This window comes from Centropristis striata, chromosome 3, assembly GCF_030273125.1.
Source record: "Centropristis striata isolate RG_2023a ecotype Rhode Island chromosome 3, C.striata_1.0, whole genome shotgun sequence".
NCBI classification, from domain to species: domain Eukaryota; kingdom Metazoa; phylum Chordata; class Actinopteri; order Perciformes; family Serranidae; genus Centropristis; species Centropristis striata.
Genome location: NC_081519.1, coordinates 34,590,794 through 34,617,525, shown reverse-complemented (window position 1 = coordinate 34,617,525; position 26,732 = coordinate 34,590,794). Strand labels below are relative to the sequence as shown.

At 38.6% G+C, this 26,732-nt stretch overlaps 1 protein-coding gene across 1 annotated transcript in view; it reads left to right on the top strand.

The window, feature by feature from the left end:
• The window catches only part of rap1gapb (RAP1 GTPase activating protein b), a 147,780-nt gene that overhangs the window by 10,105 nt on the left and 110,943 nt on the right, over positions 1-26,732 (top strand). The window contains exon 2 of the mRNA XM_059330157.1: positions 20,457-20,497. The gene's annotated coding sequence lies outside the window, so the exon portion shown is untranslated. The remainder of the gene's footprint in view (positions 1-20,456; positions 20,498-26,732) is intronic.

The window sequence follows — 26,732 nt, the reverse complement described above, 5'->3', positions numbered from 1 at the left end:
AGGCTACATTTATTTGAGGGAAAAACTTGCATTTCCATCTTGGAAGGGGTCCCTTGACCTCTGACCTTAAGATATCTGAATGAAAAGAAAAAACAAAGAAACCCCGAGATAATAAGATGCAAAAAATTCAGCGTCGGCTAATAATGTCAGATAATAACCTAACCACTGGATTAGCAGGAATTTACTAGGTTGTAGACTTTTATTGCAAATTACTAAATCTTCTGTGAAACAGTGAGTTTTGCAAGGGTAAGAAGGGACATCCCTATAAGTTCATAAAAGGTATCACACTTGCTTGTTGTTTAGTTATGGCTTGCTTTAACATTATATACCTAAAATGATGTTCTTTTTAAGTAGAAAACTAGATGCTGGCCTGTGAGGCTGAATGTGGGAGAACATAGAGAGAAGCTCAAAAGGCAAAACCATCATTAACAAAGATAAATTGAAATGTTATGGTACTTAATTTGTTTGTGTCAGACACCTTTACCGCAGTGAAGAAAGTTCATAGTTTTTCATATTTAGTGAATAAAAATGGGGGCAAGTGAAGGTAATGTTAGTAGTAAGTATAGGGAGGGAGTGGGAGCATATTTTCAAGTTTTAAAGACTGTTGCCCACTCGTCTCCATAATTACAGACACCTACATGTTAATCGAGTGTAATTAGATGTTTAAGTGTGACTTCATTCTATTAGCCAGCTGTGCAGCTCCGTCTCTCTCACAGAGACGCAGGTTCAGTGTCATCACAGATCACGAGTTTTCAATCTGTAATTGTTAGAGAAGAGGCAAAGGCTCCTGCAGAGCTATTAGCTTTATCTGTTCCCATTTTTACTTGAATGCCTCTAATCTTATTCTCAGTTAAAATAAAGTTAATTTCTCAGGGGAAATGCAACAAGAAAAAGATTCCTGTAAAGCTTACATCAGCTTTTGCTTATGTAGTTTGGGTTGTTGTTTCTTTATCAAAATCCCTTATTTTATTTTTTTTAAACCTTCACAAATGTATTCCCTTTATATTTTGTTTTTCGCTTTTCACTGCTTAATTTAATCTTTTTGTTTCTGCACAATATAAATAATGCAATAATGATATACAGGGCAGATAAATCAACAGATGAGAGAATAAAGAAAACAAATGTTTAAAGATGCAAACAAAAAGTGGAAGTTTGTTCTGCTGGCTTAAAAGAAATAGCATAAGAAATTATGTAAATTAGAATTTTATGGACATTAAACAACAAATTATTCTTCCGTGATTTCCTCTCTTGATGTCTTTATGTTGATCTGTCCCTCTGTCAGTGAAGGCACCGTGATGCAGCTCCTCGTGGTCTGTCTGTTGCGTTATAAATCTGGGAAACGGAGGCACTCTGAGCCATTATAAACAGGAAACTTGTTTGGTATTCTGAGGTGCTGCCAGAGCTCCCATTTCATGTAACAGCTTTATTGCCAGATAGGAGCACTCGACCAGCTCGATCATTTCCCTCTTCCAATAATAGTAAGGCTGTTTTCGTCTGCATATGTAATGAATGTCTAGCAGCCAACTTTGCCCTCTCCCACAGACAGGTCTGAGCAGAAGGACGCCATTTGTTTTTCCCCCCTTGTGCTACTGATTTGTTCTTTGATAGCTTGTGCCACCGTGGCTCACAGCAACATGGAATCCATTACCCTTCAGGTATCAGCAGCGTGGCAGAGACGGAGCACCTTATCAAAAAAAATCCTCCACTTTCATTACATTCTTGTTTGCCGGGATGAGGCGAGCACATTATCGCATTTTCACATTTTTCTGCCAGTTTAACGGATCCCTCTGCCTTCACGTTCTCAGCTGGAAAAAGGAGTAAATATGAGCCGAGGCGTCTGCTCCTCTGTCCTCCTGAGGAGCATCAGCCCTCATGCTCGGAGAGAGATTTCGGTTCGTGTGAGACAGAAGAGGTTTAGAGGAGCATCTGTGAAACATGAGCAGCAGCAATTCATTATCTTAATAGCTGAGACCTGGAAGCAAGAGTGGGAACAGTGTTAATCTGCAGGCGGTGATTGTGCAGTCTGAGCCGGTGACCCCATGGAAGCTGTTGTTTTCTCTGTTTTTGCAGTAGTGTGGCTTGTTTGTTCATTAGTGGTTTAATTTGAATATGAAAAAAAAAAGAAAACTCATACCTGAAAACACTTGAGTTTACTGTCTAATTGTGATATCTTGAACTAGAACATATTCTTTCTATAGGCCTAATTAGGACTGTATATGTGGTCTACATAGTATTGCAATCATGATCATAAATGTTGATTCTTAATAAAAAAGAGCCACTTGAGCACATCTTTATATTAGCTAAGTATGTTGGCATGACATATTATTACTACAGAAGTTTATCCCACAGACATGCCTATTTTATAATAATCCCATGAATTTTAGAGCAAACTATGTTTTTCTCATGCATTAAAATGTGTAATTAATGCCTTTTGTATTTGAACATTTCTGCATACTGAGGTCTCTAAACAGTCTTGAAATGGTATAAATCACGTATCACTGCAAAGCTGAGACTCTTGTGGATCCAATGATCCAAACCAAATACCACTTTTATTCATGTGTGATGATGTTAGTCCCCATAGTGGCCATTTAATTGCAGTGAGAGCATCTTTCGAAACTTGACCTCATTGTATAAAATGACCTGCTGTGGCCTCTTGGGTAAGCACAGCTTCATTAAACCTAACAACCACAAACTAGAGACCTTGAGCAGAATATATTGCTAATAAGAAGGTCTAAACAAAGCAGTTTAGCAGTTTTTTCCAAGGTCTTGGATCTTTGACCAATTTTGATAACTTCTCGATTGCTTAAAAATGTCACAATATAGCACCAGATCTGTTTAATAAATGGTATCAACACAAAAATGTCTGTAACAGCTTATGAGACACAATTTAGCATGGTAATAGTCATAGTATGTGTCAGTCATAATGTTCTTATAAATTTTAAAAATGTTTACCAACACTAGCCCCCTAAAAAAAAGATGGCTGTGGAGTGTTGAGGGTTTATGTAAACAGATAGACAACAATACAAAGAATAAAAAAGACACTGAAAGATGAAAGGTGTTCTTCCACACAAAAATGTATGAAAACTGGAACACAGAAAGCACAGTAACCTGACAAACACATGGCTCTTGCAGTTTTAAATCCGCACAATTTTGATATAAAAACAGAAAATTGTTCAAACCTTTATTGCCATTTGATTTCACCTCCGCGCTCCGTGCACAGATAGGTCGGCGAAGTGTGGAAAAAATACCACTTGCAAGACAATTTCAGATATTTCTCTGCGCTGTAGCCCTTCTCACACTGACTGTTGGCATTTTACTTGTAATGTAAACTTCCTTGCAGCCTTGACCGAAGTGCGGCTCTGCTTTCAATCACAAGTTTGTCTTGAATGGTTTTGGTTCTATTCAGGTTGTATCTGTCTGCAAGCTGTTTGAATGGATGAATGTGTTTCGGCTCCTGTCTGACAGTACTCTTGATGTGTGTCTTTCTTTTGCAGCGTTATTCAAATAAGCACAGATTTGACAGTTTGTAAGCACCAACTGTCGCTACTCAGTGCAATAAATCCATCCTTTACGAGACTTATCATTTTCTTGTCATATGCTTGTCAGTTTTTGTGGAGATTCTGAGAGGTGTTCATTCGTTATGGTGAAATCTATGGTAATTCTGAGCGCTGTAGGTTCGTTGTGCTGTTGAAATGTATTGAATCAAATCTTTAGACACTTTAGTGGTTTCATAATTGCAGGGTTGCTGCAGCGGCTGCACGAGATGTCTGAAAATGCTCTCCCATTCTTTGAGCTTGTAAAAAATACATTCTCAGAATCTCAGATAATTTTTTTCCCTGTGAAACTCTGTTATTTTTTAAAATTACATTCAAGAAAGAGTAGCCTTGGTTTGAACTCCAGGGTGTTATTATATAAAAAAAAACAAGCAGCTTGTTCTTCAGGAACATTGTGCTACCAGAGAATAGTAAATGGCAAATGTGTTTGAAATTATGATAATCACTACTCATTTATCTCTCATACATGTCCCTGAGTAATCATGTTTATCACACTTTGGAATGTGCATAACGATTAGCAAATATAATGGGTTATGAAACATAGGGACACAGTGGGAGCCTTTTAAATAACACAGACATTAGAAGCCTGAGGTTTCTATGCTTTGGTGAAGAATAACACATTCCCTTTGGTCTATATTTGTAAAAACCCGTCAGATCCACATGCATGCTGTTCCAAGACAGCGTGCAACAAACCAGTCGATTACAGGGTCGATTGGTATTGCTTCAGTAATTCTCTGGGGGCTTGTTTTTTTCAACTTTTAGATGCCGGTGCGTCTAAGATTACGTAACTGAGTCGTTGCTTGTGATTATATAGATAAGCATATACCATATACCATTCCTTTCAAATGACCAGTGAACTAGAGGAGCGGTTTATGGACTGTGTTTACCTCTGCTTGTGCTGCTCGGAGCTCCGAAAACATTTGAAAAGCTCAACAGCATTGTCTCTTTCCAGAAATCATGACCTGTTATTTCAAAAGAAGTTGGGACGTTGTCTAAAACATGAATAAAAACACAGTATGATCATTTGAAAACAGTATAAATAATGTGTATGTTATGTTCAAACTGATAAACTTTTATTTTTGTAAATTATTTTGTAAATATACACTCTAAACATGACAAAATATCACAACAGATGCACATTTTGGATGTTGGGCTGAAGTAGTAACCTTTTTAAAGGCATTAGTGCGGTCCCCGTAGGAAGTATGTGTTCGTTAGCATGCATCGTGAGATAGCACATTACACAGTATGCTGCACTAAAAGTACATTAACATGAACCCAATTAGCTGATGTACTATATTGCATGTAAGTATCTCATATGAAACGATTATGGGCATTACACTAAGCAACATGAATGTCATCCCTGAATAACATATTAATGCAACATAAGAAGTGAATAAAGCTAAATCTCCACTTAGCATGCTTATTGCGAATAACAGAATTGCAGACACTACAACGTCTGCAACTCTTCATAAGGTACACACACAATTCAGCACATACACATTGAACATTGATATTCGCTGGAAACTATTTGAATATTATTGGAAAATTGAACCTTGTAGCAGACTTTAAAACTCAGAAAAATAGGTAGGCTAAATAGACATACAGATGAGTCAGGCGTATTATGTTACTGACCAGGTGTAGGCCTATCACACAATGGGGCGGAGCTCCCCTAAAAGGCGTCTGATCAGAAACAGTCCAATGGTGCAACACGTCCTACGTAAATAATTATATTTTGAAAAATGAATTCAAAAATCTTCCAAATCGAGGATGCACACCTTCATGCCATGCGCAAGCCACATCAGAAATCTGAGATCAGTCTGATTAATAGTCAGCGAGATATGCCCTAGACACACACACACACACACACACACACACACAGATGCTTCTTGCTTTTATATATAGATATATATAGATATAGATTTTAGGCTGCAGTCACATGTATGTAAATTAACGTAAATTTAAGCCAATATTCGCTTCTTGCTTACTTCAATTCTATGCGGGCAAAGGGGCCTCCGCTTTGCATTGCATGGAGTTCATCAGTGTTGAACTTTGACCGGCGATTTTGCAGCCTCAGCCAATAACAAAAACGTGTGGTTGGTACAGATCAGCACACTGATATCTGTGTGTGTCACATCCTGCTCTGGATGCAGCCTCACACTTAAAATTACTACTCATCCACGTGAATCCAGACGAGCACTGCGGCTTTGCAGTCTTGAGAGTAAACTGTTGGTGATACATTACTTCAAGCCACATAGAAACAATGTGAGTCTGAGCCTGTGGTTTATAAGTTCCCTGTGCTGCTGTAAGGTTGCAAATGTTTTGCCCACACCGGCCAGCGAAGTAATAAAGAGATAATTTTTCTACACCACTAATGCAGCTGCAGTCTGAATGGTGAAACAAACGAAATATTGACATAAAAATGCCTTATCTAGTAGTTTTGGTAAATGTGTTGGCAGACATGCAGCAGACACAGAGAAACTTCAGCATTGTTTTTGAGCCACCGCTCCTTTTAACCCTGGCCTGAACTCCACCAACTCCTGACTCTTTAAGCTGCTAAATGCTGAACTGTTAGTCCCTAACTGTTTGTTTGCTGCTTGCTGCTGAGCAGTTCAGGTACAGTGAATTTGTTAGAGATTTTTCGTTGAGTACAGTTGGCTTTGCAGGAAACGAGGCTGATGAGACTGAATCAAATGAGAAGGCTTGCGGGCCGTAAAACCAAAACACAATGAGCTGAAAGACACTGTTAATTTATCGCCAGATTGATTCCCTCCTTCATGCTGAGAGCTGTACAGTGTTCATTGATTAGGAAGGGGCTCTAAAGTGAAATCCAGTGCAGCTTCTCTGGATTACCTCTAGAGTAGTCTGTCTGTGCTGTGAAGGGGAAAAGGGTAATGGCCTGAACTCAAGGAACTGTTGACAGGTCAGGAGGCAGGAATGAGTTTACTGATAAGAGTCATCAAGTGCTCAGGGGCTGATGGGCAATGCAGGCTGCACAATCCCTCCCATTACTCATGCAGCATGAGGACCTTGAATCTGTCACCTCTGTAATTAAGTAGTGTAATGAGAGCCTCGTCCGCCTACACACACACACCAGCCAAGGAAAAGACAAAAGACTGTCAAGTCTGTGCCTCATATTTTCACCTATGGTCTGTACCTGCTGGCCCCTGTCACTGTCATTATTTATGGATGTATTATAAATGTATGTAATTATTCTGCTGCCTGCAGTTCAAATTAAATATCAACTTCCCTGTATTTATGGCAAGGTGAGTGTATACACAGGCAGAATGACTGGTGCTGGTGAAGCATTCTGAATATGCAAATTATAATTTTACTGCTTTGTTATATAATGTTTGTTTTGATGAGAACACACTGTCCTTTACTAAAAAATGTCCTTCTTGACTAACATGTGATTTTTACCTAAATCTGTTAATGTATTCAACAGATTATCCACAAATAATCATGAAACGCATCACTTTCAATCTTGTTGTTTGCAGAAGTGTGCTCATACGTTTCTTGGAAATAAGACATTCAGCATGAAAAAGCATTATATTAATAAATGGCTTACAGGATAAATGACAAATTGGTCTGCAGCCATAGAAAGTACAGTGGAAACTGTTAGAGCGTAAAGCTTTTACCGCTTCTACCTCTCACCCGGGTTCTTTTTCCTAAACTTGGTTTACAAAACACTCAGGACAAATGAATAAAGTCAACCATTTATTGAAAGAATCATAGCCAAATGCAATGCTCAGCGCTGGACTCTGCCAAGTGACCCCAACGGCATCACAGGACAAAGTGCTTACAAGCAACTCTGATTTTACATATAGCTTCTTGGATTTTGGCGAAATCCCGTACAATGGGTGGGCTCTTTAACGCAATTGGTCAATTTGGAAATTATATGCACTGGTTACCACCCATTAACCAAGCATCTGGGGATTGAACATCTCACTGATCAAACTTTATGTGTGTATGTTGTTGTCTGCTGAAGCTCCACATCCTATCCTCTGCTCCCCCATGCATACCTTTCCTGAACACTGAACTCTCCTAACCATAAATGACCAGTCCTGTCAGTGTATGACCAAGTTCAGGTCATCATTTTAAGTCTCAGGCAATGCTGAGTGCCCCAACTCCCACAAAACCAGTAATAGCTATCTCGATTACATCGATCAACAGCTTATATGGATCAAAAACCTTGAAACCATTCTGATACGAGTGCTGTGTAAACAATGTGCTTATAGTAATCAAATAGTCAGCATACAGTGTTCAATCTCAGTCTATTCATGAGAACATATAAAGGGGAAAAACTACAGTAATTCTGTTATTTTCTTTTTCTTTACTCTCTTGATACTTTGCCTCCCTCCGGCAGCTCAGAGAGAGGCAGTTCACCTGCATCTGCAGAAGTTTCAAATTGGGACTGTATGTGGTCTACATAGTATTACAATTATGATCATAAACTTTGATTCTCAATAAAAAAGAGCTACTTTAGATTAAGTAAATATGTTGACATATTAAAACTACCGAAATTTATCCCACAGACAAAATGTGATTTTCTCATGCAGTAAATTGTGTAATTAATGCCTTAATTTCTGCATACTGAGGTCTCTAAAGAGTCTTGAAATTGCACAAATCGAGTACCACTGCAAAGCTGAGACTCTTGTGGATCCAATGATCCAATCCAATACTGCTATGTGTGATGATGTTAGTCCCCATAGTGGCCATTTAATTACAGTGAGAGCATCTTTAGAAACTTGACCTCACTGTGTAAAATGATCTGCTGTGGCTGCTTGGATAATTGCAGCTTCATTAAACTTTACAACCACATACTACTCCAGTTCATCTGGCGATCTGCAGCGGGTGAGTGAGGAGCTCAGGGGCTCAGAGGACGGCAGTTCTTCAGCATGTCCAATAGTTTCACTCTGCGTTCCCTCTGGCTACCTCGTGTAGTCTATTAAACAGAGAGAAAACAGCCACTGCTGCTGATGACATAAAGCAGATGTGCACAGGGAAAACACCTGTTGCCGTCCAGTGGATTAACAATGCCCAGTCACGTAATGGCCTCTTCAGCAGAGGGCAGAAGAATTGGCAGCGAGCCGGTAAATAGCAAAGCTGTCTGTTGAATTACTTTATATTCATGTTATAAATATACAAAAGTCATTAGGTTATAATCGGCATGAGAAATGAAGAAAACAAAAAACATGTCAGTTATAATAATAGTGATCAACTTGACCCGGGTGGATGTGATCATAATAGAAAGTACAGCAGGGACTCAGCAATCAACAGAGAAAAGTGTATTTTAGAGCTTACAATCAACCTGGCATTCTTCAAGCAACAAGCAATTCAAAACAAAATCATACAGACAAGAAAACAAGAAACAATTAATTCTGATTGCCAGTAGATGTCCCATGACATCTACACCATGGCCAGCTTTTCTAAGGAGTTCAAGTGGCAGTTTTGACTTTTGCGATGAGTCATTTTTCTTGTGTCTATTTACATATACATATTCTAGGTTTCTTGCAGCACTTTATAGTGTAGGCACCCTGCTGTGGCGTCATTAAAGAGTGTGGGAAGAAATTACAATATTTTAATTGTGTGTAAGCGTCAGATAAAATGAGCACTGGCGAACCACTGCACAGCAAAGACCACATATTTAATGAGAAAGATGACTGTTAAAACCATCATGTGGTAAAGAACAAGATGAGATGTGGCAGAATCTGATCCAGCCGAGCAGGTGATTGATCAGTCGATTACTTTGTAGCAATCAGAGCGGCAAGTAAAAATGTAGAGAAAAGTTTTTAGGGTTTGGGAAAAGTAAGAACCAAACAAATCAATCACAATCAGATGCTGATGTGTCCCCTGCAAGTAAACCACCGGTTAGTTTAATAATCATCCAATTGGACATCCAGAAGAGTGTGCAGCGAGTTGAGGTGAAAGTTTTTAAGTTACCAGATTCCCTGACACAAAAGGCAAAGGCAGGAGATAACTGTGGGAAAATGATTTCATCTGGCATCTGTTATAAAACATCTGAATGTGAGGCCAAATGACTTTAGACAGATATTTTATGGTGCATCTGCTGGTGGAAGCTCTGTTTGTGTAGTGCTGTGATTAATGGACGGTGCTGAAAGAAGCCGGTGGTGTAAATCTAAGCCCTCTTTTTTACGTAAACCGCAGCCTGTCAGATGTAATAAAATGAAAGAATGGCTGCTACATCCAGGCCAGGGCCAGACAGTCTAGTGATGCAGTTATGACGTAACAAGAGATAGAAATGTGAGGTCGGGAGAGCCTGGACCTCAGTGCATCGCTTACAAGCCTGCAGGAGGCATGAGTCAGACCTTATGACGATGATGACCTGTTTGCCTTCATCTCGCTGCATCCCCCTAAAACATCTCTAACTTCTCAGCTTCCCTCCCTCTCACTGCTTCTCTCTGCCATAGAAATGCAGATTTTAAATTCAAGTTACTCTTGACACAGTGGGCAATAAATCACTGAGCTGGCACACAGTTATGTTTGTTAGTTTTATTAAAAATAGCATTAAATGATGATGATGTCGGATGCCAGACTTACTGGTAAAAGCAAATGGGGAACATTTTTATGGAAAGTGAACATGAATTATCATGAATTCATGCATGATTTATAGCACAGACTGCAGAATTGGGGAGTCTAACCATCAAGTGCAACAACACCAGACATAGCAAACCAGTTAATATGATTTACTAGTCCAACAGCAAGAAGACCAGCTCGGGGCCTTTTTATTTCATGAAGACCTCTAAAAAACATTCAGAGATTCACTCTTGTATTATTGCCTCCTGCTGAGTCTCTTCTTTTTCTCTTCATGTCTGTCATAATGTCCGTAGATGCTGCTAAATCCTGGTTGTGTTTCACTGGCTCTGGTTAAGGCACAACTGAAAACCTCTTTTTACCAGCGTTCCAAAGCTGCTGTGCTAGCCATAGAAAGTTAAACAGCAACACCTCCTTGTTTCCAAGAGCTCCCTGGCATGTAGCACACCAGTTACTGGTTAGCTTTGTTTTCGGAACAACTAAAGCTTTCTCTCTATCAAGAAAAATCAATGAATCACGAGTCGAGGCAGCACAGCCGGAGGGAAAGCCAGAAAGTTTTCTCAAACTACTTAAATCGCTCTATTGCGTTTGTAGACTGTAAATTTTGCAGTTTGAATATTGACTATGTTCGAGTGAAATGTTCAGATTTTGAATAAATATGACAGCCCTCTTACAGATATCCCCAGTTTATGCTAATCCCATTCAGTCTGGGACAAAACCCCTGCAATTTTTCTCATGCAGTACTTATGTGATATTTTAGTCTATTTTGTTTGAACATTTCTGCATATGGGGCTCCCTCAACAGTCTTAGAATTGCATAAATTGGGTATGACTGCAAAGCCGATACTCTTGTGGATTTAATAGGCTCAATTGTATTAATGTGTGAAGATGTTAGTTCTTATAGAAACCATTTTTATTGTAGAGAAAGCATTTTTTAAACATGATTGATTTCACATAAGATGACCTGCTGTGAACTCTAGGATAATCCCAGCCTCATTAACTCTACGACCACAAACTAGAGACCTAGCATTGAGAGGATGTATGGCTTCCTTAAGTCTATTGACAATAATGGGGTTTCTTAGCAGCTTCTACGTTTCTATGCAGGATCACATGCATCTTGATTCAACAGCCCGGTGGGATATCTGGTTTATTCAGACAGGAAGCATGGTTGCACAATCATAAATAGGATAGCAGTAAATCTTATTAACATTCAGTGTACACAAGACAACAGGTGTGTGTAAATTGTGATTTGTTTGTCAATGCAATGGTTCCTTGCGATGGTTTTATTGTACATATGTTTCTCTTGTCGAGCACTCAGAAATCACACAGTAGCTTTGTGGGTTTTTTTGTCTATAAAAACAGCTGCACCTCACCTAAATCCCCACTGCCACTCTCACCACACTCTTAAGCTCACTCACACACAGCCATGCAGAAAGCATGCTGTTGTGAAATGTCAAGCAAGATAAGCAACTTTGCCTTACTGCTCCCCGGGGAGCAAAGAGAGGAGGAAAATGCAATTAGAGTAATGTGGAATCAGTGCTGTCTGCACCACAGCAGGTATAGACCTCTAAGATCGCAAGGGACAGCATTTACAACACACAGGCGCCAGGAAGGTGAAGGGGCTATATGTCATACCATTTTATTTCGTATTTCTCCACTCTCCTGATGGTCTATCATCAGTGTTTGCTGCAGCCTCGAGGCTGGTGTTGGCTGTGATTGATTCCTGCAGCAGGTCTATCATTTGACTGAAAAATGACAAACATAAATATAAACTGTAAGCGTCACATTGATGAGAAATGCCTTTTCGGTTATGAGTTTGCAGCACTTGGATTCTGATGTGGTGTCAAAACAGAACAGTGTTTATTCCAGCACATCACAGTTCAGCTCTCTGCAGTGCATTTATATTATTTGGACTTTCACTTTTTCAAAAGGTAAAGTTGGAACTAAAGGCTGTATAAAACATGGACCTAGTCTCTGTGACTATCAACCATAGATTTCTAACGAGATGATCTTTGTATGAACATTAGGAAGGAACACATAGTCAGCGTTTTGAGCATTGACGACTTCTTATCCTGGGCGGTGAATTTGTTTGCACCAGTTATGTATTTATGTAAACAGAAACACAATTCAGCCTGCAGGTGCTAATCATCAAAATATGAATTGTACATTTGTATAAATCAAGCAGACCAGCTGAAACAATAAGCTGCCATTAACTTGGCCAACTTCTCACTGCAACACTACATTTGCCCTGAAGCATCTTGTTTTGGAGTCCATGAATCAGTGTTGCAAAGGCTTTAGCAGCATGTCTGAGCTCATGCAGAATGATATGCTCCTCCAGTACAACAGCAACATTAACAATCTCTTTGCTGGCAACTCGTGCTTGCTTCTACCTTCATGTGGAGCAATGACAAGAACAATGTCCACTCGTTTTGCAGCCTCCTCTTCTGAGCAGGAAATCTTAAGTATTACTTCATTTCCTATCCTATGTTGGGAAAGATACATTAACAAAAGAGCAGCATTATGATACATTCTGCAAAATATCAAAATGTAATTGAATATGATGCAAAAGGACTTTCATGTATTCTGTAATGTTTGTAAGGCGTATTCTCCTGGAGAACTTTTCTCATTTATGGTTATCCTGCATGAGTTAACACACTTGGATGCATAATTTTTTTAGAGCCCGACTGATATAGGGTTATCAAAACCGATGCCGATACTGATATTAGAGGAAAACTCATCGATAACCAACCAGCGACTTTCTCAAACATAAAACTTTAATAATAAATAACATTGTTATACATTATACAAACAATGTATAAGTGTTAACTGAGAAAATAAAGAATAAATAGGAATAAAATAAAAAGTTAAATAAACATCATTACTCTTCAGTTTCAGTCACTTGCTGACTACTTTAAAAAAAAGAATATATACATTTTTATAGCTTACACCATTTCTCAATCACGTCAAGCAAAATTTTCTGCATTATATATTGTGTAAAAAAAGTTTTCATAACAGCACGTATCAGACAGTATGTACACGATACAGATATTCCTTTGATAGGCCAATATCTGCCGATAATATCTGTCAACAGATATATCTTTCAGGCTCTATTCACTCTACCCTACTCTTTAGTGCCTTTAACCTCTAAATGTTCAGGGCCTCAGTGATTTTTGCACTCATGAAGATGTTATTGTGCACAATAAAAAAACTACAAAGATCTAACCCGATATAACCCCTTTCATTCTTTATCTCAACAGACAAGCTCTATCAATTCTCTATAACATTTCCTACAGTCACTTTCTCTGAACACACCCCTCAGGTCCTGTATTCTGCAACTGTGAACACGTAATTGTGAAGATTTTGTTTACTCCAACATGTTCCGTGTTTTCATTTTCTACCCTCTGGCGACTCATTGTTTTCTCCTTCTCATCCTCCAAATGTTTTCCGTGCCTACAGCTATCAGGGACATCTGCCTTTGCCAGCCACAGCTTCCACATGTTTTTATTTATTTTTTATTGTTATATTCTGTTAACCCTCAGGGGACGTTAGACAAGGCACACTATCGAAAATTCATTAAAAACAGTATTTGATAAGGCTTTTAAATTCTAATTAAGCAATTCTGGTGTCTAAACTGCAGCATTTGTTGACGCATTGCATTTTGTGAGCTTTGTGTATTGTTTTCATTTTGATTTCGGTGGTGTCAAACCAAAAGCTTATGGTTTACATGTGTCAGAGAGACAGTTGCACACATTATGTGTTGTGTTTACTGTGTACCTTGGCAGAAATTTGGGTGTTTTGGATGCTCTCCTGATCCCCATCCTCCGTCCTGCTTCGATCCGTGGAGATGTTTCTATGTGAGAGGGATGAGAGCAGCTTTCTGTTAAGCCGGACTGTGTGAGCACAGCTTTCAAAGAGCTTTGTGCTTCAGTGTAGGTGGTGTTGTTGTGGAGAAGTTTACAGCTGGGTTTTTATTTGTCCTAGTGTGCCTTGCCTTTATAAAAACATACAGTATTGACCCTGCTGTGCAGTCAGTGTTGGCAGGAGACCTGTTCTTACTGTCAGTACAGAAGCAGAGTGGTTCGACTTTTGTAGTGTTTGCCTCCATACATAATACTGGATCTCACATTGAATGACACTGAAGATAATGAGGGGAGTCTCACACATTACCCCAAACACCCCACATCCCAAACACCTGACAGACTGTAGACTGTTTTTTATTTTATTCCTCACACTGCTGCACTTTGAAGAGAAATTACACGTTGCATCAGACAGTGCTGTACAAAATGTCATTCTGCTCTGAGAATCCTGAATGTCTTAAAAGCAGAGACCGTCTCATCATGAGTCATATATATATATATCTATATCATATATAGATATATATCTATATATATATATCTATATCTATATATATATATATATATGTATATATATATATCTATATATATGTATAAATTGTTTAAGTGTTCTTATCACTTAAATCAACAGAAATTAACGAAAGAAATATAACAAATAATGTTTTTTAGGTCGATACTTTTGGGTAAGTTGCCTTAAGGTAGCATTGTGCAACAACAGAAAAAGTATATTAAAATCCATCCATAATCCTCAGTCTTCCATCCATTGGTCCTTTCATACATCCATTCTCCCGTCCATCTGTCTGTCTGTCCATCCACCCATCCATCTATTTCTCCATTCATCTATCCGTATGTACATCTACGGTGTAATTCGTACAAAGATCTTCCCAGTGGCTCCTCTTACTATATAGTTCTATTGTGTTATAAATGGGTCTTATAAATATCAGAAATGTTGCAAAGAAATGGTTTATTTCTATAGGGCCCCACCATGGAGTAGAGCAGGGATGGGCAACTGGAGGCCCGGGGGTCGCATACGGCCCGCACCCTAACTTGACGTGGCCCTCAGTACAACTACATGCATTTGAGCAAGTGCAGTGTAAAAATGCAAAAAATTACTTAATGTTGGTTTGCTGTTTGCACTGAAAAAAAAGAGAAATCACAGTAAGTGGTTATTTTTTATTTGCTTCAAACCTTTTGTATTCCTATTTATACTGTTATACATGCATTTGAGCATGAAATACGTTAAGTTACTGCACTGTTAACATATTTAAAATCGCAGTTTCATCATATCTTGTTAAGTACACAGACCTATATGTGGCCCTTTGGTAGTGTCAATGAAAAAATTGTGGCCCCCTCCAGCATTTAAGTTGCCCATCCCTGCAGTAGAGGGATACATATAGATCCTGTTTGTATACATTGTCATTGATTGAGTGCTAAATTTGTTTTATTGAAGAAAACAATTAAAAGTTGGGGGAAAAAACAATATACAAAGCAAGATTAATCTGCTGTGTTGATGCTAACTATGAACTTTAAGTGCTTAGATGTTGCTACTGTATTGATTGCTGCACGTTTTCACTTTGTCCATGTGAGAGCAGAGGGTAAAATCCAATAAAACCAGGCTATTTTAACACCACGCGGAGGAGAGTTGCTTATGTAAACAGGCCCTGTGCACCAGATGTATGCAAAGGTGTAGGTAGAAAGCAGAATATTTTTGTTTATATTGGTCAGTTCTCCCCAGCTGCAACTGTACAGCTTGTTTGTTTTCTGCAAGCTGCCAGAGCTGGAAGAGAACAAAATTTAGATAGGCTGGGATTCTTTTATAACATCAAGCAGTCATCTGGGGTTACTTTGTCATTATTTTCCTCCTTTTTGTTCAGACAATTTATATTTAAATCGTGTATTGTGCTATCCCTCATGCTCTATCAGAGATGATTATCCCACTTCTCTCATCAAGACTTTGTGATTACAGTTAATGTAGACTCAATTACCTTCATTCCTTCTCCATTTTCTCTGCGGCAGAATAGGTTTATTAAGATAACTGGACCGACTGATTAGCCCCACCTCCTACTGTTAATTAGGATTAGTGTGCCCAACAGATATATCTTTGATGGTGGTGATAATGATAATGGCTCTGCTGACGGAAATTAGGCCTGGCATGTGAGACATTATTGTCTGAGGAACATGCCGCACCAGTAATTTAATATAAAATTAATACATGTAAACTTGGAGGTGAATTGTGGAACTCAATACTGGATTGGAAGTAAAGTGTGACCTCATCTGTTAAGCTTTAAACCAAGGTTATTTTTTGTAAGCATAGGGTTAGGGTTAGGGTTAGGGTTACAATACCTCAATACCTGTCATTCTTTTGTGTCAGGATGACTGAAAACATCTTGGGTTTTCGTTGCAGTCCAAAAAACAGTCCACCAACAATCAATTGAGCCTGCCAATTTGAAGCTAGATCATTCAGTAAATTGTTTCCTCAGGGTGATTTTTACCTCTCTGGGTTTGCTAGGTGGTGATGTGGCTTGGCACTTATAAATAAATGTTATGTATGTAAATGCTGCAACGAAAGCTGCTATAATGGCCAGACCTCAAATGTTTATTCTGGGATAAAGGAAAGAAAAAAAGAAGGAAAGTAAAAAACTTTTCATTTCTGACTTTCTTTTTCAGAGGACAACGCTGATGTTATTCTGTATTTTTTCTGTTGGCAAAAAATACAATAGAAAGACCAAAACCGACAGTGTCTAAGTTCGTCCCTCTGTGCTTAACACCAGACACCATTGATTCTTACTGAAGACGTGCATCTTTACCCTCGTCAACTCCTTGTGGATGCCGCCGTCCTTGGCTGACTTTCTGCATTTCAGAAGCTGCAGCAGGCTCAGTTTTAAAGTCAATATGCTGATAGCATATCGAACTAGAAGTAGAGGTGATACTCTAGAGGAAATCTTCAAAATCTTCGAAATCTTAATTTTTGGATGATGCACAATATCTACAAAGCACTTGATTTTTTTTCTTTTACATGTGCATTTGTGTGATTATATTACTTAGATTACGATCAAAAGCGACACGACAACAGTTAACATAACCAAACATCAAGCAAGTCCTACAACACAAGACATAACAAAGTAGCTAATATTGGAAGGCCAACCAGTTACACAGGTGCATTTGTTGTGATTATATTACTTATGATTAAAAGCTACTCTGCAACTTTGCAAACATAACCAGGTATCAAGCATAGAATGCATTTTTGTTGTGGTTTGATGAATGAGGAGAACGAGCAGAGAGGTGGTCGTTCAATGTAAATTTAATCCAAATGACGTTGGATTCAATTCTGGCATTCTCAGAATGAATGAAAAGGTTACAGAGACTGAATCTTCTTTACTCGTCATGACACGGTGCCATTCTGGTACATTGATGGTTGCTGAACATTGTCCTTACATGGTAAAGTTGTCAACACACATAATATATTTGGTCATGTGTGGTTGGCTTACATATATAGTCAACCTGTCAACATCTTACTCAAGAACAAAAAGTCTTGTTCCTCCAATACACGCATACCTAACTATAAGTTTACACTGAGTTTATGGATACATACTGAAGGCCAGATCTTTTTTCTGTTACATTTATTTGTTGTGATTATATTACTTATTATCAAAAGCGACTCGACGACTTTGCTAACAGCCAGGTATTAAGCAAGTCCTGCCACACTAAACATAAGAAGGTAGCTAATATTAGAAGGTGAAAAGGAAGGCCAGACCTTTTTTTCTTTTGCACATGCACTTTTTGTGATTATATTTCTGATGATCAAAACTACTTAATAACAGCTAATATTAGAATGCCACCAAGAAAGCCACCTTGCAGCCTTTAATTTTGTGAAGCTCTCCGAAAGCCAGTCTGAGAGCCTCTTGTTCGGCCGACTTCTCTTTTTTCTCTCCTTTATTTTCTCTTCCTCGTTTGGTGTATTCGCCTCTGCCATAATGTCTGTAGAGACTACTGAACCAGGATTGGTTGCTAGCTCCGGTTCTGGCACAGATACATTACTCAAACAAGAGTAGTTGGGAGTATTTTCAGCTGCAGATTATTATTCATTTCGTGCACTTGTTTATGGCAACGGAGTGGTGTATAGGGAATAAATTTGTACTACAATGTCCACATTATTGTAATGAAGGAACATGTCAATCAAACAATTAATGGTTTCAGTCTTCACAAGGGATTTGCTGAAGAAAAACAACAAAGTTCAAGAGAACTAAAGGAATTACACTCATTGAACAACTGGATGTGTTTAATATGACACAGATGGAGTAATAAAACCTGATCAAATTAAAGACTATAATATAGCTTATAAAAGTCCTGTTGCTTCAGTTTGTTCACAACATCAATATGCTTTTGATAGAGAAAATTGGCCGTTATATTGTTTACATTCAATAAAGAACTGTAGCTGAACATAATAGTGCAATATATTTAAACACGTTTGAGATATAATTTAAATGTAGAATGCTTTTGTTCAAATGATAGATGTTTAATTTAGAACCGAGACTCCTTAAGCATGAATGTTTTTGAAAAGCAAATAAATTGTTTTCTTGTCCTTATTTGCTTCCCCCCCCCCTTTTAAAACATCCAATGTTTCATGCATGTTGCCAACCAATCATGTAGGCCCACACACATTTTCAATTTATTATTCAAGCTCAAGGACAGAATTGTCACGGTGGCTTAGTGCTGGCATTAACCCTACAGTTAAAGGCCTGTCTGAGTTTCCATTAACCTACACAATAGAGCCGCCCCGGCTAATTTTCACAGCTCCACTTTAGTAATAATTGATATTCATGATGTGTGTTCCTGCAGCTGCCAGTTAAATTCAGTATACACAGTCTGCGGGGCGGTGGGTGGTTTGATCCGCTCAAGGATGTGTGTCAGATTTAAGTCAACATATCACTCAAATGAAAACTATCATATTTTCAATGGGGCTCATAAGAGTTTAGTCACTGTATATCATACTGACAAATGAAAATGCCAATAATTGTTATAAGATGGCTGAGTGATGGATATGGATTCAGCTGTGGCTACCTGTGCTTTTTGGAAATTTTACTCTTTTTTACTGGTTCTTGCTATGCTTTTTTTGTCTGATATAGGGCTCTTTCATAACCCAAGTCCCTTAGTCTGAATCAGAGTGAAACATATAGATGCATATTTGTTCATTTTGTATTAAGTCTGTATTAAGCCCAGGTGTCAAGCAAACATCGGACTTCAGCAGAAGTCCAAGTCAGTCCTCTTCAAGTCATGTTGCATCTGTCGCTCTGTGCATGTCTCATAAAATGCCCACGCAGGTAGCCCACAATCTGCTGGTTAATTTCCTGTAAATGGGTCGGATTATCTTTACAGTGTAATCGAACCGCACTAGGGTTTGTTTGTTTGTTTGGTTGGTTTGGTCTGCACCAGAGTACAATTGGAGCGTTCACACATTTTTTTCTGTTATATTCTGGTCCTCGCTATGCTGCAGAATAATCCTGGTCCAACTCAAGTGGATATCCTGGACGAGCCCCCAAACTGTCGTGGCTTTTTTTTAACAACTGCACTAAGTTAATGGGTGAGCTGGCCAAACACAAAGCACTCAATACTCTGTTCAGCAAGTTTTATCAGCACATTCGTATTCCATACACCGCACAATCACGAATGGCTCTTTCACAGTACAACAAAGTCCCATACACCGCTCGACTTATTTCTGTTGTATTTCCCAGTATTGATTCTTCAGCTGGTCTCAATGTGGTCCCACCTTCCTGCCCTATGCATCACATCAGGACAGAGCCCACTGATCTCTGTGTTCCCCTCAATCATGGTGTCATCAGAGTTAAATTCACAGTCAGTTCCCTATCTATCTATCTATCTATCTATCTATCTATCTATCTATCTATCTATCTATCTATCTGTCTGTCTGTCTGTCTGTCTGTCTGTCTGTCTGTCTGTCTGTCTGTCTGTCTGTCTGTCTGTCTGTCTGTCTGTCTGTCTGTCTATCTAGCTAGCTAGCTAGCTATCTAGCTATCTATCTATCTATCTATCTATCTATCTATCTATCTATCTATCTATCCATCCATCCATCCATCCATCCATCCATCCATCCATCCATCCATCCATCCATCCATCCATTAAAAAAAAAGAAAATTTCCTCGGGATAAATAAAGTGTGATATATATAGTGTGTCTGTCGGTCTGTCCATCCGTCTGACAAAATGCCCATGCAGGTAGCCCATAATCTGATGCGTCTTGGTTAATTTCCTGTAATTGTGCCGGATTATGTTCAAAGTGCAATTGAACCGCACTAGGGTTTGTTTGGTACAATTGGAGCGTTCACAAGTCACCAAACAAACCATGACAAGGATTTAACCCCACCAGACAACGATTGAAACAGACTAATCCTTCGTTTGTAAAAGCGTCCTTAGACATACTATATATATCCAGTAATTTTCATAATTAATTTAGATCTATCTTCTCTCTCTTGTTCCACAGGAGCAGCTGACAACAGGAGCATACAGCTTGGCAGCTTACAGGTAGGTCAATGATCATTTACACAAATCGTTACCCAGATCACATCATCACCTCATCCTCCAGACAACAAAAGTAAATAGAAAACAGAATTCACGCTGAGATATTGTCACCTTCCCTGCGGGAGAAAAAAAAACTGGTCTGAAGAGAAAAAAAATCAAACACATGGTGTTTTATTGCCACGCTGTGTACGGCGAGCTGCTGTTTGGTGGCAGCGCTCCAGGTCACGTCGTGTGGTGTTTGAGATGAGTGTGACTGGTGTTTGTTGAGATTATTGCCTCTGTGTGGAGTCAGCAACAGAGGCAGCCAGCAGCATGCAGCCCTTTAAACCCTGCTGTCTTTATGCGGACTCTGTGCTTCAGAACTGAAATTACCTGGGCAAAGATGTGATACTAATAGAGGTTTTAGTGCACAGCCTTATAGTTATAGACCTGTTCAGTGGTAAATTAGGGAGGAAACACCATCTAACCTTTCATGCCCCACTTTTCGCTGGCAGAAGTGGGTTTTCTGTATCTCGCACTTTCTCATTTCTTTCTGAATTGCCTTTTTTATTCACAGAGGAGGCTATATTTTTGGTCAGTTTGTTTATTTGTCAGCAGGATTACAAAAAAACTACAGGCCCGATGTTCTTTCTTTCTTGCATTGCGTAGTGCGGGCCAAAGAAGAACCCATTACATTTTGGAGTGGATCTGAATCACGGGGCAGAACATGGATTTTTACATTTCTATTAACACTGTCAGCTCGGGCATGGCCTTGGTGGGAGTCTGCGCTCTCCGAGTGCTCTTCTACTTTATTTAACCGGAGAGTTTTAATACACTGAACCACAACTTTTACCAATTTAACAAATACTTCAGTGGAGCTCCAACCTTCTGTTTTGGTTTAATGTCAAGTGGCAGCATTTATTCACAACGCGGACTCGTCAGCGTGGGAATGTCACTTTGCATTTCTGTTTAATACAGATATGTTGAATCTTAATGTTTCTGAGGCGCTGTAACATTTTCTCTTCCCCAACTGCTTGGCCTCAGTTAGACTACAATCCTGCACAAATGCAGTTTTTTATTAAACATGATTAATGTTGTGAATTGGCACCAAAACTACTTATATTATGTTTAAGTGAAAAACAACTTGGTTGTGGTTTGGAATAATATCAGTGTTTGGATTAAACAGTTAGACAGTCACTTTTGGTTTTACAAGGGACATAAACATGGAACACTGCAGAGCTTGACGCTTGTTATACTTCACCAACTTACCATCAACTTCCACAGCACTCTCTCTGAGTGTCTAATATTGTCGTCAGGGGCGCAGATGGGATTTTTGAACTGGGGGGGACGAAGCTGTCAGCAAATGATTTCAACTCAATAAGTTATTTTTGCACTCCATGCCTTAACTCAAATATGTTTTGTTTAAACATTTTTAAATAAACTGTAGTGTAAACAACAACCAACATACTAACACAAATAAAAAGAAGTTTGTGCTTGAAATTCCCATGGCAGCCAAACAAATTTACTGACTTGAAGCTGACTCAATGAAGGACCCAAAAACATCTCTCTTCCTTTCATTACCCTGAACATACTGCTGGGCAGTTTCTTGTCTGTCCAGTCTGTCAAGCCTTTAGGACCAGTGCTTCCCACAAGATTTTCTGAGACTATGATGGGGGGACCCAAACAAAGTAGGGGGATCATTTTTGCCCTAAAAGCCTAAATTTGGTGCCTCTCGCATATTTAAGGCATCTTATTTTGACAGTCTTCTTGTAAACTCTGCTAACACATCCATGTGCTCTTATTTTGAAAGCTACATGTGTTTGCTTTTATTTTGAAGGCGGGTCTAACATGTTCTTACCGTAACGCCGTATGGTGTGTTTAATTTACACTCAAAGTCAGAACTTGGAAGTCGGAACTTTCGGAACAATGTTGAAAATTCTGACATTTGTGTAGACCTTGAACGCATTGATACAGACGCTAAAGGCCAATTCCCAAAAAGTTGGGACAATGTCTAAAACTGAAATTAAACAGATAAGTTACTAATCGTTTGTTACATATATTCACTTGTAAACTCTACAGAGACAATATACATGGTCACCCATAAAGTTGGAATAATTTAGTTTTCAGACAAAATCCTCTGTTAATTGTGGTTTCATTTTCATTGATTAATAAAATTTTGAGAATATTTAATTACTTTATCTGTAAAGAATAAATCACATTGTCACCATCATTTTATGGAAAGAGGTAAAAAAATGTTTTATTCCAACTTTATGGGCGACCATGTATTTTATATTCAATATTCAATATTTCATATTTTTCAGGTTTGTATGTTTCATGTCAACATATCTGTGGTTTGCAGAAACATACAGTGCACACATTTCTTTTTTCTGGTGACTGTGCTGAAAGTGAAAGAGAAACTTATTCTTTGAGACTGTGATTTTCTTTAATTTAATTATTATTTATATTAACACTCTTGTTTTTTTTTTATCCGAGTTGATGTATTTTGCCTCATTCTAGCTGTAAGAAAATGCGACATTATGGGTATGACACATAGATAAATACAGTAATCATCTATCCGTCTCTAATGTCCTGCTCTTTCTTCCCTCTCCCCTCCTCCGCTGCAGCCACGTACTGTATGCAGAAGCTTTGACAACTTTTCAAGTTCCGGATAATTTCCAACAATACTCCAGTTGAGTGCCTCTGTTCTTGAGTTATCGACAGTCACGGTAGTGCAGTCCACTTCAGTAAACAAGAAAGCAATCTGTATTGGTTTCCTGTGTGCTTCAGGTTGAATAATTCATGATTTGGCCGTCTGTCAGCCCGGGTTTCACAGTGCAAAAAACTGAACCCTGTGAAGAATGAAAAGTCTGTTATTTTTTCATAGAATGCTTAACAAACCGGATCAGACCTCGAGTTGAATGAAGGGTCTGCCTCCATCACCACTGACCATAAAATCACACCTTAAATCTACAAGCGATGCAGCTCAATATTTGAATGAATCCAAATTTTAAGAATTTCTATCGTCATTTAAAACTGTACAATCGGAACAAACAGGGATACAGTTCCCTTATTTACTCATACAGTGTCATATTTTATATCATATATGATGCCTCATTTCCAATAAATGAAAAGTCTCAATCCTACATTGGTGAACTTCAAGAATTGCTACACCAAAGTACTCACTTGTTCTAATCAAACATTTGGTCTAATTAAAAAATAAAAACTTGTGAAGTGAGTTAACCTCATCAACTCCATGCGGACACAGGCGTCCTTGGCCCACTTTCTGTCTTTCAGAGGCTTTAATGCAGGGGTCTCAAACTCAAATTATCTGGGGGCCGCTGGAGGCAGTATCAAAATGACCAAAAAAAGATACAAAATTACTAGAAAAAAGACACAAAATGACAGAAAAAAACCCAAAATGATTAAATAATACAAAAAATGATTTAAAGAAAGACACAAAATTATTGACAAAGACACAAAATTAGCAAAAAAAGACACAAATTTAGCAAAAAAAGTAATTAAAGGGGCCTTCCACACAAAACATGGTAAAGTGCCATTCATATAAAACTCATATTAAACTTTCATATCAAGGTGAGGGCCACAAAATATCGTCATGAGGGCCGCAATTGGCCCGTGGGCCGCAAGTTTGAGACCCATGCTTTAGTGGGTTCAGTTTCAAAAGTTACATTAAAGATATTGGCATCATATGTAACTAGAAGAACAAGGGAATCAACTTGTACTAATGATACCATCAGCAGCATGGCTTTTTCTACGGAGTTCCTCAAAGTTTTCGTGTCTTAATCTCGTGTTGTGGAGGAATGTTTGACATTTTTTAAACAATTTTCAAGCACTCAAAAATGGTGAAATGTAGCACCAAATCCACGGTGTTCCTCAAGATATTGTGGTATTTTGGAGGGATTTTTGATACATTTTTTTTTATCCATTCTTGAGTGGTCAAAACCAAATCTATGTTACAAATGGTAACAACACAAGAATTGCTGCAACAAAGTCTGAGACAGTAATTAAGCATGGGAATAGCCTTCAAATACTTTTATTACAATGTTAAAAGCCCTTATGCTCTAAACTATCAAAGTTTGAATAGGTGCCGAACCAAAACACAATGTTCTGATGTCTGAAATGGGTCTGTGGTGTTGAAAAAGAAATCTCCTGTGCTAATATATGAAGCAGTTATCATTAAATCTTTCAATGTCAAAACCAATATGACATTAAGCTCAGATAAAAATTTGAGGTGAAGCATCCTGCCTCCGTTTGTGTGTTTTGAATGAACATGATTGCTTTATATAACAAAAAGAAAGTAAACCATTATGCAGAAAATTAGCAGACATCACAGCACAAAGCTCAGTGGGTTTGCAATATATTCAGCTTTTCTATAAAAAAAAAAACCCTTTGAGAAGTGACAGACGTGGCCTTGACATTTACGCCAAATGGGTTTTATTGATTCTTTGTCCATACTGACTTCACTAGTGACTCATTTACACACAGATGGTTGACTCTGCAGATAAAGCAGCTAATTCATGCTCAGTTATTTTCTCTTGAGAGCTCCTATGTGCAGTGTTGTGACAATACAGTAAGCCAAGGCCAGGAGAGCTTATTTGTGGAGCACAGTTCAGACACAGAGGCCTTTCAAAGGGCTTTACATAAGCATGAAAATACATACAAATAGAACTCCTAATAAGACAGTAAAAAACAAGTATAATAATGTCACATCTTTAAATGACCTCAGGAAAAGCAAACCAGACATCAGTTGTTCCAGACCAGGGGTAGGCAACCTGCGGCTCCGGAGCCACATGTGGCTCTTTAGGCCATCTGCAGGGGCTCCCTGTGGCTGTAACAAAAAATATATACAAAATGTTTATTTTCTATACATTTTAAAAGTTATTTATCATTGGTGTAGGCCCAAATCAATTGGTATTCCTTGACTGCAAAAATGTGTAGATGAAAGACTGCAGTAAAAATGTTTTAAAAACATTTTAGTGAACTAAAATGTGCTTCATAGCTAATTAAAGTCTACAGGCCTGCCCCGTTACCTTTAAATTTTGGCAAATTCAAGTCTAGTTTTGAGTTTCCCGAGCTTGGCCAGCTTTCTAATTCCAAATCTCCTGAAATATTTCTTTGGTTTCCAGCCTCTGATTTGCACTTAGGTCCTCGCTGCATTCTGACAAAATTATATAAATAAATGCTCATTATTACCTATTATTAATGTTAATTTAGACTTGGTAGACTGTTTAATGTCCATTCTAAGGTTTAAAATAAGGTTTGCGCCTCCATTCTGACAGTTTTTTCTCTTATTTTGACCGACAATGCTTCTTCGGTTAGTAAAGGTTGCCGACCCCTGTTCTCGACGTTTATTTCAGATGTTTCATAAAAACTGAAAGCTGTTTCTGCATGTTTGGTTCCAACCACAGTGATTAAAACCTGTCCTATATAATCTTAGAGGTCTGGATGGCTCGTAAAAGTGCAGCATATCACACATTATGTATCTTGACCCCAGATCATTCAGAACTTTGATAGTCAATAATCATATTTTAAGCTAGAATGGCAGGCAACCAGGGCCAGATGGCGGCCACCAATCAGAGCAGAGCAATCAACCACAGCTGCTCCTGTGACATTTGATGTCACTGAAAAGAGAAAGAAACTGCTGAAAGTGCCCCTGGCATTTTTGTCCAAGGTCTTGTCATTGAACAGACTTCACTTTGAGCATCCTGACTTCTTCCTGAACGTCTACATATGTGTTTTTTTTCAGCAATCAGAAGAAACTTGTACCTCTGCTTTCCTCCAGAAATGTCCCTCCTTTTTAACATGGCGGTCTATGAGGCTGTGGGTGCGTGTGGCGCATCTGTGCGTCCTACGCCCAAACTAGAACTCTGACAGCTTCACCAGAGGATTGTGAGTGAGAAAACAAATTTTCCCATGTTTATATGTCTAAATTATTTCTGTAGAGTGGCATCTGCGGCCTCGAGTGCAGTTTCGAAATTTATTTTTGGACACATTTTTCTCTTCCTCTCCACTCTAGCTATGATGTCATCCACTCTATCCTCTCCATAAGGTAACATTGGGGGGATTTTTTGGCGTGTTATGCCGAATAATTGGAAAACTGTTTGCCGAAACCTTTAGAAAAGTCATCGCACACTTGTCATGGCTGAGCCGGTCGATTTTTTTTAATGTATGTGCAACCAAAACTCTGGGGGGAGTAGTCGACCGAAAAAAACACGGAAGAAACGGAAGAATAAATAGGAAG